Here is a 12,755-nt window from a genome sequence, read left to right on the forward strand (position 1 = left end):
ATTGTAATTTTCAGTCGAAGGGCAACAAGAGAATCAATGTAAGTCTTCACTGCTTTCTTAGCGATAAGAAGAGAAAAAAAGAATGGGAAGATGCCTGTGCACGAATAAAACTTCCTAAAGACCTGCGTCTTTGTTCTCTCCACTTTAGCCTTGATGGCCTGATTTGAGGCTTTTAGTAGACCACAGCTACTGAAAGAGCTTACAAATGGCAGAGACAAGAACCGCTAGATGCTATCCTGCTAGGATGTAAACATGTTGATGCTTCTTGTGATGGCGCAGCCACTGAAAGAGTTTCTCAGTGTTGATTTCACTTAATATCTGGGAGCGTTTAGACTCCTTGTGGGGAAAATTTGATGGTATACAGCATTTGGTTTAAGCCTACACTTATATCCATTGCCACCTGTAAGCTCTTTCAGTAGCTGTGGTCATCATATAAGTATTTTATTTTCCGAGTTGTGTTGAGGTAAAAATAGCAACAGGTAGTGCCAGTAGCTCACCGAGCGCAACCATTTTACGTCAAGATAATGGCACCCTCCATAGTCCAAAATATGTATAAAACGATGTGTATTTCTTAAATAACATAAATCTTTCATGGGTTGTTTACTATGTATTTCAGTAAGACACATCAGTCATGTTATATTAAGCCATACAAGTCTTAATACCCAGGGTTCCCTTTAATTAATTCACAATGTTTTGTGCGCTTCTGTAAGCCATATTGTGATTTCATTTTAGTTAGATTGACTGATGCTTTGCCAAAGCAATGACACACAACACAACATTTGAGATCTTTTATGTTGTTCTAATATTTTCAGTTCATTATGTAACTAATTAATGAGAAACCTTCATCTAAGAATGTACAATAATATTAAAACTGATGAAAAATATTAAAATGACTTCAGAAGCATTGGGACTAACTACGCACACACAGTAAGTAGGGCCTGTCATTGTCTATACTGCAGCTCAGTGATGTACCTCACTAGAGATGGCAGCAGTTGCACACATATTTTGCTCACATGTTAAATCTGTAAACAAATGCACATCAGCACACGCATGCAAACAAAGCAGTCTCCTGATTTGTTTTTAACCTGATTGTGTACGGAGCCTTTTATTGTCTTTCAACAGCAAGAGAGAAAGAGAGTGAGAGAGCGAGAGCTTGTCTTTCAAATGAGAGTCAGTGAGGGAAACAGTTCTTAATTGCAGCAATGGGGACAGAAAGGAGACACCCATGAGGATACTGAGCACACAAGAATGACAATATGATAGATAGCCTAACACTCTCGATCTTCTCCATCTGCCAGTCTCTTTCTTTCTTTAGTCTGACCTGTTGACTAATACCAATGCATACTAATCTCATTAGTAATCAGAGGTATTCACATGTAAAGTGTGAGTCTATACCACATACAGTCAAGCCCGAAATTATTCATACCCCTGGCAAATTCTGACTTAAAGTTACTTTTATTCAACCAGCAATTTTTTTTTAAATAGAAATAACACAGACGTCTCCCAGAAGATAATAAGACAATGTACAAGAGGCATTATTGTGGAAAAAAAAATTACTCATCTTTTATTTACATTTGAACAAAAAGTGGCATGTCCAAAATGATTCATACCCTTCTCAATAATCAATAGAAAAGCCTTTATTGGCTATTACAGCAATCAAACACTTCCTATAATTGCTGACCAGCTTTTTGCATGTCTCCACTGGTATTTTTGCCCATTCATCTTTAGCGATGAGCTCCAACTCTTTCAGATTGGAGGGTCTCCTTGCCATCACCCTGATCTTTAGCTCCCTCCACAGATTCTCAATTGGATTTAAGTCAGGACTCTGGCTGGGCCACTGCAAAACGTTAATGTTTTTGTCTGCTAACCATTTCTTCACCACTTTTGCTGTGTGTTTTGGGTGGTTGTCGTGAAATGTCCACTGGTGCCCAAGGCCAAGTTTCTCTGCAGACTGCCTGATGTTGTTGTTGAGAATTTTGATGTATTGCTCCTTTTTCATGGTGCCGTTTACTATGATTAGGTTCCCTGGTCCACCGGCTAAAAAAACATTAGGTTTCCACCACCATGTTTGACAGTGGGGATGGTGTTCTTAGGGTTGAAGGCTTCTTCTTTTTTATGCCAAATGAAGGCTACATCATTGTGGCCAAACAATCAAATTTTTGTTTCATCTGACCATAAAACAGAAGACCAGAAGTCTTCTTTGTCCAGATAAGCATTTGCACAGGCCAAGCGGGTTTTTGTGTGCCTTATCTGGAGAAGTGGTGTCCTCTTTGGTCTGCGTACGTTGAACACAGTGTTGTGCAGTGTCCGTTGGACTGTCTGCCTTGAGATGTTGCCACCAGCAGAGCCCAGATTCATCAGGATGGCCTTGATGGTGATCCTTTTTAGTTCTTATATTCTTTTTTACTTCTCTCAATATCCTCCTGGCCAGCACAGGTGTCACTTTTGGCTTCCAACCACGTCCATCAGTATTCAGTCAGATTTATTGCAATGAGAGTTTGTTTTTGAAATAAACATGCAGTTTACACATTGTAGTGTGAACAAATAAATCCGTTGGCAATGTAAAGCTTTTGTGTAGTTTGATGTGTTATACTTTGGCTGGTCATTGAGGGCTGGTTCTGTCTCTTTGACCCAAGGTCTGTGTTGCTCTGTGGGAATCAGATGTTTTGGACAGTTACATGTGGCTTTCGAGAGGCCATTTCAGTGTGATTGATATGACTGTGGTGCTCGACAGATGTTACTGGAGCACTGTGGGAGGATAAGAGAATTAGGCAACATCTAGAAAGCATCATAGCAGTGTTAAAAGAGCGTACAGGTTATAGCAGAGGTGGAAGGACGTTTTTTAGAGATACAAAAGTTTTGAGGGGACATTCTTTATGTTGAGGGTGCCATTTTAAGAACACTGTGACATTGCTTGGACTTTCACTCCCAGGCGTTTTGATATAACACTTAAAATGAGACCTCAGACTCATGCCCCATAAATGATTGGTTCTCAAGAGGATTTGTTTGTTTTATGCTGCTGAACTCAGCCATGACAGAGACTATTTACATTTTATTTACTGTTATGCTGGGCACAGTTTACTTAACAGACCCCTGTGTGCATTTCATATGCATTTATTAATTGGACACATAGAGATCATAAAATATACAGCTTTTGGAACTGGCCCGTTTCAACAGCGATTGCAAGCTGGCGTTTGACCTGGCACTTTTTAAACGACCATTGCACATTTTTTTATTGAACTGTGGCTGGATTTATTAAAAATGTAAACTCCATAGGCACAGACAGGCAATTCAGTCTAATTTATTAACATTTCCTGAATTTGAGTACCACATACAGTGGTGGCCTAAATGATTAGAACACTAGTATTTTCGCCAGCTAAAAAAAGTTTGCTTTTGCTGTAGTGTGTCAGTAAGAAAATATCAGTTTACATTTCATTCACATTCATTTTGCCATTAATTGTAATAATCCAGTGAGATTTTTTTTGTCTTTTGTTTTGCCAGTGCTCCACACAGAGATCTGATCTCATCAACCAGTCTGTCTGGAATGGCATGAAGAAACAGAACAAACTTAGACAGACTAATTTCAGAAGAACTGTGGCAACGTCTCCAAGATGCTTCAAGAGGCCTACCTGCAAAGCTACCTGAAAAACTATGCGCAAGTGCAACTAGGGCAAAAGCTGCTTTAAACACAAAGGATGGTCACACCAAATGTTGATTTAATTTAGTTAATAGATAAAGAAAATGTATTTATAACATTATTTTCGACAGCATCCTCATTTTACAGCATTTTTACCAAAGTGCCTAAAACTTTTAAAAGTAATCTAGCTTTGTAGGTTTCTTGAAGCATTTTGTAGACGTTGCCACAGTTCTTCTGGATTTAGACTCAGTCTCTGTTTTTTCATGTCATTCTAGACAGACTGGCTGTTGTCAGGCTCCTCTCCTTGTGCAAACAAAAATCTCACTGGATTACAATGAATGGCAAAATGAATGTTTGGAAATGTAAACTGATATTTCCTACTGGCACCCTACAGCAAAAGAGAGATATAACTGAATTAAAACCATTTTTTAAGCTGGTGAAAATACTAGTGTTCTATTAATTTTGGCCACCACAGTTTGTTTATACAGTAGCTAAATGAATTATTTAGTAAAAGAAATCTCAAAGTAAATTATTTATTTTTACATTTTCTTTTTTGAAAGAAGGAAGAAAATCACCTGAATGCAGGACCATTTAAAAATACCTTAAAGACCTTGATGAGACGTACAATTGTGATGAATCTCCAATTACATCTTGAACTGTAAGCCAACGGCTACAAGAGGTTTTTATTGAGAGGTTAAGAAACTGTTTATTACTTTTATCTACTGTAAAAGACACATTGCATTGGAGTGTGGAAGATTGGAGACTTTTCCAGTCTGACAATTCAACATTAAACAACCTGGTGTCAGGTATGTTTGTCTGAGATGACTAGAGTGTTTTAATAGAAAAACCGTGATGTGACATTAAGCATGACAGGAAAAACCTAATGGTATTGGAGATGCATCAGGTGTTAGACTGATCTACAAATTTGCCAGCACTTTAAAAATGGACCAGTACTTGTGAATCCTGCTGAACACAATGTAGCCTAGTATGGAGGATCTGTTTGGAGACCAAATGTGTATTTTCCAACATGATAACGATTCCAAACACACCATTCATGCAACAATGTTGTGCACAATGGAAGTGTTAATACTTTTTAAAGCATTTTTGATAGTTCACTAAAAAATGCAAACTCTGTCATTGATTACCTGTAAGACCTTCAGTGATGTTTGGAACACAAATTATTATATTTCTGATGAATACCAAGAGCTTTCTGACTTTCCAAAAGCTTTCTCTGTGCGATGGAGACTGACAGGGAAGAGAAGAAATTGTTAAATAAAGTTGTTATTTTTACTTTCTTTCCGCACAAAAGGTATTCTCATAGCTTCATAAAATTAAGGTTGAACCACTAATGTCACATGGGCTATTGTAACAATGTCCTAACTACCTTTCTGGACCTTGGTAGTTGCGTTGTTGTCTATGCAGGGTCAGAAAGCTCTCGGGTTTCATCAAAAATATCTTAATTTGTGTTCTGAAGATGAATGGGTTATGGGTTTGGGACAACATGAGGGTCAAAATTTTCATTTTTGGGTGAACTATTCCATTAAGCCCATTGGAAACCTGCTGGTAATTATAGACCTGAAGTCATGAAGGTCTTCCAATGAAGCTCAACTTTGTGCAAAATGTGAAAAGTTTAGTAAGTCAATGCCTAGAAGAATGGCTGCTGTAATCAAAAATAAGGGGCCACCAACATAATATTAATAAATAGTTACATTACAAATTAATGTATTCTTTATTTTCTAAGAGCTTTTGAGCTTTCCAAATCGTTTTGTCAATTAAATACGTTTACATTTAGTGTATTCTTCTTTCCAATATAATATACTCCTCATATTTTGATTGTTTAACTGAATCTGAAGTGTAATTAAAAGCATCACTTTTGGCCTCTACTATACAGTAGCCATTTTATATTAGTATTAAATGCAATGTATTAATTTAGGTGTGTGTATGTGCATGTGTGTGAGAATAATGAAATCATATTTAATAAAATAATAGCAAAAATTTGAACAATATTGGATATTAAAGGATTAGTTCACTTCCAGAACAAAAATTTACAGATAATTTGTCCTTGTCATCCAAGATGTTCATGTCTTTCTTTCTTCCGTCATAAAAAATTATTATTCTTTTTTTTTTTTGAGGAAAATGTTTTGGGAATTTTCTCCAAATTGTGGACTTATATGGTGCCTGTGAGTTTGAACTTCCAAAATGCAGTTTAATTGCAGCTTCAAAGGGCAGAGTTGGGAATTTTTCGACATACCTTAACTGTCTTGAACAGAGCACACAGACTATGCATGCATTGAAAGCTACACAAGACGAGCATTTGTGGTTAAATAGTGTATAAATATGAATTTATTTAAGAAAATTACTGATCTGGAATCATTTAGAGCCTTTTGAAGCTGCACTGAAACTGCATTTTGGAAGTTCAATCTCACGGGCACCACTGAAGCCCACTAAATGGAGAAAATTCCTAAAATGTTTTCCTCAAAAAACATAATTTCTTTACAACTAAAGAAAGAGAGACATGAACATCTTGGATGACAAGGAGGTAAGAAATTTATCTGTTAATTTTTGTTCTGGAAGTGAACTAATCCTTCAATGGTACAAAAAAAAAAAAAAAAAAAAAAAAAAACCTACACTGTAAACAAAATCTGTAGAAATTACAGTATTACTGGCAGCTGGTTGCCAGTAACTTACTGTAGATTTTAATTTATGCTATTTACTGGCAACAGTTTGTTCAAAGTTTATTGAACATTAAACATTAACAAGTCTTTATCTTTACAGAATAAAACTAAAATAACAGCCTCATGCAAAGCATTCTGGGAACCAAAATCTGAAGGAAAAAAAACAGAAAAAGGTTGATGAAGGTTTCTGGTTCCCAGAATGCTTTGCAGTAGGTTGTTATTTTATAGTTTTATTCTGTAAAGACAAAGACTTGTTAATGTTTAATGTTCATTTAACTTTGAACAAACTGTTGCCAGTAAATAACATAAATTAAAAATCTACAGTAAGTTACTGGCAACCAGCTGCAGAACTACAGCAAATTTTTTACAGTGTACCACCATCCAGTTATTAAATAAAATAAATGACCATTGAAGTTATACTGTATGCACCAGGTATTTAAATAGAAGGATGTAGTCATGCATGGCAAACTGTGAGACTGAATTCCACTAAATGAGTTTGATGGTGCTGACAAGACAGGGAAAGAGAGTGAGAGAGGAAGGAAGGAAGGAAGGAAGGAAGGAAGGAAGGAAGGAAGGAAGGAAGGAAGGAAGGAAGGAAGGAAGGAAGGAAGGAAAGAAAGAGAAGAGTGTGTGCTGTAGTTTTTTCAATAAAAATCAGACCTGAGATCTTGACAGGCTGTTCTACTTCATTAGAGACTTTGGGCTGTTTGAACGGCAGGGTGAGATCTTACCTTCTCTAATCCTATGGATCAGCTAATGTAGACACTGTTAACTCAATTATTAGCTGCAGGTTTAGTCTCTCTAAACATACAGAGAGAGAGAAAGAGATAAGCCATGTTAAGATAAGCCGAGATCCACAGTTTCGATGCTATTTATTGTACGATTTTCCATTGTACTACATTAATTGCAGGGAAAGTCTCGCTGGAGCATGCTGGGATTAAGTCTTTTGCTCAAGGGCACAATGGGGATGGAGCAAGATTGGGATTTCAACTCTCCAGTTGATAAATCACTGTAACTTTAGTTCAAACTCAATACCTCAGTGCAAGAAGCCCAATTAGTCATTTACTTTCCACCATCTTTTAAAGAATACTTACTTCCTTCCTTACTTACTCTCAGTATTATGGTTCAAACGACTCTTTGACTAATTTTAATGTAGGCTAAAGGATAATAGGCTAAAGGATAATAAAGGAATATTAGCAGAAAATGATTTACCAGAAATTATATACATAAAAAACATGCACACAACAGTATTTCTGGAAAAAGAAAGAAATACAAAAACAATAAATTATTGAACCATTTAGTTAAGTTTTTGAACCATTTGGCCTTCCATAGTTTTCAGCCACTGCCGCCTCAATTATTGAGTACATGAACACATGAACATTGTCTCTACAACTGCTTTGAAAGTCATATCATATACTGTACAAACAGAAACCTAAAGGTCTTCACAGCAACCCGTAAAAATAAAAGTTTGTTTTAGGAAACTGAAAAAAACTTAATGTAGCCCTAATGATAACTAATGTTATTGAAACATTGGTTTTTAAGGAACAATTAACAGAAAAATTATTTACCAGAATTTATTTACCAGAAAAATTATTTGTACACAACACAGTAGCCTATTTCTGAAAAAAGTAATAATTATTATGAGTATTATTTTTTTAAATAAATCAGTTAATCAGAGAAAATTGAAAGAAACCGTCAAAATGTAATCCAGAAAAGTACTGAACAACAAAGAATGTGGTAAAAATAAATAAATAAATAAAACTGAATTTGAAGGGGGAAAATAAAACATATTTCATAGGGCCTTGCAAATGTAATTTTTGTTAATCTTTTAATAAATTGGTGTTAAATTGTGTAGGTTTCATGATTTTAGTTAATTATGCTTTTTGATTAATATTTTTACATTTAACCAAGAAAAAATAAAAATGGAAATAAACTGGATTTCATAGGGCCTGCTAAAGGCAAACCCAAATACTAATATATAAAAATATTGTACATACAGTCAAGCCTGAAATTATTCATACCCCTGGCAAATTCTGAATTAAAGTTACTTTTATTCAACCAGCAAGTTTTTTTTTTGACCGGAAATGACACAGGCTTCTCCCAAAAGATAATAAGACTGTCACAAAGGCGGTCGGAGACGAGCGGATCCATTTGCAGCATTTATTTAGTACAGACAAAACAAAACAAACACACAGGGGCAGGCAGAAATCGTAGTCAAAACACAGGCAGAAAGGTCGGGGCTGGCAGCGAGAATCAAACACGGGAGGGCGTCCAGGAATCAAACACGGGAAAACAAACACGGGAAGAAACGCTCAGAAATGCAGCCGGGGCAATACAAGACTTCGCGAAGAAGCTGTGTGTGAGAGTGGCTTAAATGCAGTCCTAGAAATGAGGTGCAGGTGTGAGTGGTAATCAGTGCAGTGAGAAACAAGGAGCAGGTGAATGCAGTGATTAGTGCAGTGGCTTGTGTGGAATGAAGTCCATGATGTGTAGTGCAAGAGTTTATGATGACAGGACGACCAATTCGTGACAGAGCCCCCCAAGGAGCGGCTTACAGACGCTCTAACCACCTAATGGAGGGATGGAGGGCCAGGTCCATGTGGGGGTAATGGAGCTATGGACTGAGGCGGAGCCGACGGAGGGAGAAGCCATGGTGGAGGAAGGGTTGGCTCCTCCATGGGGCCGACCGACGGAGGTGGAGCCGGTGGAGCCCGAGGCGGAACCGGAGAGTCGATGGTCCTGGGCGACACAGAGGATCCGGAGGGCCAAGGCGGAACCCAAGGCTCTGGCGACCAAGGCGGAGATGGAGGTCCGGAGGTACGCGGCGGAGCCGGAGCGACAGAGGACCGAGGCTGTGCCCACGGGAGGGAGGAGGTCCACAGAGCCGGTAGGACGGAGTGACGAGGCGCAGTCCAGAGGCGAAGGTGGGGCGACGACTGACCAGGGCGGAGCCGGAGGGACGATGGAGCCCGGTGGAGCTGGTGGACCGACGGCGGAGACGAGGGAGCAGAGAGCCGGGGTGGAGCCGCAGGGTCGGAGGGCCGAGGCGGAGTCCAGGACTCTGAGGCTGGAAGCGATGGTGAGGGATCCTCTAGCCAGGGCACCGATGGAGACTGGCAGTCCCACGGCAAGTCCTCTGCATCGAAGGTGAGTTGTGGGTGAGCAGAGGGACTGTCAGGAGACAGAGGTGGTGGGACTGGAGCAGTAGGGAGGGTGGGTGGGAAACTCAACAGTCCATACACGGCCTCCGTAGCTCGAATAGGGAAAATATACAGTCCATAAATGGCCTCCGTGGCCTGAACCGGGCAGACAGGAATCTCAGGACGGCTGGACGGAACCAGCGGAGGCTCTGGAAGGCTGGGCGGAACCAGCGGAGGCTCTGGAAGGCTGGGCTGAACCAGCGGAGGCTCTGGAAGGCTGGGCTGAACCAGCGGAGGCTCTGGAAGGCTGGGCGGAACCAGCGGAGGCTCTTGCGAACAGACTCTGGAAGGGAGGCCATCTTGTGAACAGACTCTAGAAGGGAGGCCATCTTGCGTGTAGACTCTGGAAAGGCGGCCATCTTGTGAACTGACTCAGGAAGGGCGGCCATCTTGTGAACAGGCTCTGGAAGGGTGTTTACCGTGTGAACATTGTTGTTTTCTTTGATTCCCACAGTAAAGGGCGAGCCACTCATTTGCAGAGCAATGTCCACGAAATTTTGTAAAGTCGAGCTAGGTTCGAACGTGGGCATCAGTGAAGCCAATGGCTCTAAGAGTCCTCCACGGAAAAAAATCATCAGGCATACATCATCCATAGAAGTCTGCTTAGCCAATTCCACAAAGTCCATAGCATAATCCTCAATAGACCGCTCACCCTGCTTGAGACGCATGATCTGTACAGTGGGGTTCGTGCTGGAACCGGATGACACCATACTAGCTGCTGGATCCTTGTAGTGGCGAAGTCTTCTGTCACAAAGGCGGTCGGAGACGAGCGGATCCATTTGCAGCATTTATTTAGTACAGACAAAACAAAACAAACACACAGGGGCAGGCAGAAATCGTAGTCAAAACACAGGCAGAAAGGTCGGGGCTGGCAGCGAGAATCAAACACGGGAGGGCGTCCAGGAATCAAACACGGGAAAACAAACACAGGAAGAAACGCTCAGAAATGCAGCCGGGGCAATACAAGACTTCGCGAAGAAGCTGTGTGTGAGAGTGGCTTAAATGCAGTCCTAGAAATGAGGTGCAGGTGTGAGTGGTAATCAGTGCAGTGAGAAACAAGGAGCAGGTGAATGCAGTGATTAGTGCAGTGGCTTGTGGGGAATGAAGTCCATGATGTGTAGTGCAAGAGTTTATGATGACAGGACGACCAATTCGTGACAAAGACGATGTACAAGAGGCATCATTGTGGAAAAAAATATTACTCATCTTTTATTTACATTTGAACAAAAAGTGGCATGTCCAAAATTATTCATACCCTTCTCAATAACCAATAGAAAAACCTTTGTTGGATATTACAGCAATCAAACGCTTACTATAATTGCTGACCAGCTTTTTGCATGTCTCCACTGGTATTTTTGCCCATTCATCTTTAGCGATGAGCTCCAACTCTTTCAGATTGGAGGGTCTCCTTGCCATCACCCTGATCTTTAGCTCCCTCCACAGATTCTCAATTGGATTTAAGGCTCCATCCACACGAAGCCGGTGCGTGCCCTATCCGATCCTTTTTTTTCCCTCGTTCTAAAAAAAAGTTCCGTACACACGAAACCACTGAAAACGGTGTAGTATATATGCCAGACCAGTATGGGGTGCTGTAATTCTGCCATAGATATACACTATACACGGAGAAGAAGACTTTGAGCATGCGCATAACCTTGCGCGCTGTATTCGTACTAAGAAGAAGAAGAAGAAGACGAAGATGTGAACAGTATCGCTTGTTGCTCATAACAGTTGCATTGAAGCAATAGATTTTGCTGTAATAAAGCTAGCAGGCTTAGTAGCAACACGAACACAATCATGTAGTCCCCCAATATTGTTGTAGCTGTTACGTGTGACGAAGCCGACACGTGATGTGATGACATCATCGTTTCAGAAAAAATACGGATTGGCTGTACACACGAAACCGCGAGGGTGTCGTTTTCAGATTTATCCACTTTGGGACCCGGTTTCAAAAAATAGCGGATTCAGTCTCCTAAAACGCCGGATCCGTGTGGATGACACGCCAATACGATAAAAAATGTATGCGTATACAGCGAAACGCGTCTCCGTGTGGACAGGCCCTAAGTCAGGACTCTGGCTGGGCCACTGCAAAACGTTAATGTTTTTGTCTGCTAACCACTTTTGCTGTGTGATTTGGGTTATTGTCGTGCTGAAATGTCCACTGGTGCCCAAGGCCAAGTTTCTCTGCAGACTGCCTGATGTTGTTGTTGTTGTTGATGATGAGAATTTTGATGTATTGCTCCTTTTTCATGCTGCTGTTTACTGTGATTAGGTTCCCTGGTCCACCGGCTGAAAAACACCCCCAACACATTAGGTTCCCACCACCATGTTTTACAATGGGGATGGTGTTTTTAGGGTTGAAGGCTTCTCCTTTTTTACGCCAAATGAAGACAATTCAACTTTTGTTTCATCTGACCAGACCAGAAGTCTTCTTCTTTGTCCAGATGAGCATTTGCAAAGGCCAAGCGGGCTTTTGTGTGCCTTATCTGGAGAAGTGGCGTCCTCCTTTGTCTGTGAAACCCAGTGTTGTGCAGTGTCCGCTGGACTGTCTGCCTTGAGATGTTGCCACCAGCAGAGCCCACATTCATCAGGATGGCCTTGGTGGTGATACTTGGATTCTTTTTTTTTTTTACCTCTCTCACTATCCTCCTAGCCAGCACAGGTGTCACTTTTGGCTTCTGACCACGTCCTCTGAGATTTTCACTGTGCGGAACATCTTGTATTTTTTAATAATACTTTGCACTGTAGCCACTGGAACTTCTAAACATTTAGATATGAGCCCTTTCCTGACTTGTGAGCAGCCACAATGTGCAGCCGCAGGTCCTCAGTGAGCTCCTTTGTCTTAGCCGTGACTGTCCACAAAGAGAAAGCTTCTGTTTTTCACCTGTTGAGTTGATTAAAACAGCTGTTCCCAATGAATCAGGGTAATTAGGATGCTTTAGAACAGCTTGGACTATTTGGAATGGTATAGAACTTTGGATTTTCCCATAGACTGTGACAGTTTGCAAAGGGAATGAATAATTTTGGACATGCCACTTTTTGTTCAAATGTTAATAAAAGCTGAATTTTTTTTTTTTTTCCACAATGATGCCTCTTGTACATCGTCTTATTATCTTTTGGGAGAAGCCTGTTTCATTTCCGGTCCAAAAAAAAAACTTGCTGGTTGAATAAAAGTAATTTTAAGTCAGAATTTGCCAGGGCTATGAATAATTTTGGGCTTGACTGTATATATAGTTCAATATAAAA

The sequence above is a fragment of the Garra rufa genome, chromosome 15, assembly GCF_049309525.1.
Source record: "Garra rufa chromosome 15, GarRuf1.0, whole genome shotgun sequence".
Taxonomy (NCBI): Eukaryota; Metazoa; Chordata; class Actinopteri; order Cypriniformes; family Cyprinidae; genus Garra; species Garra rufa.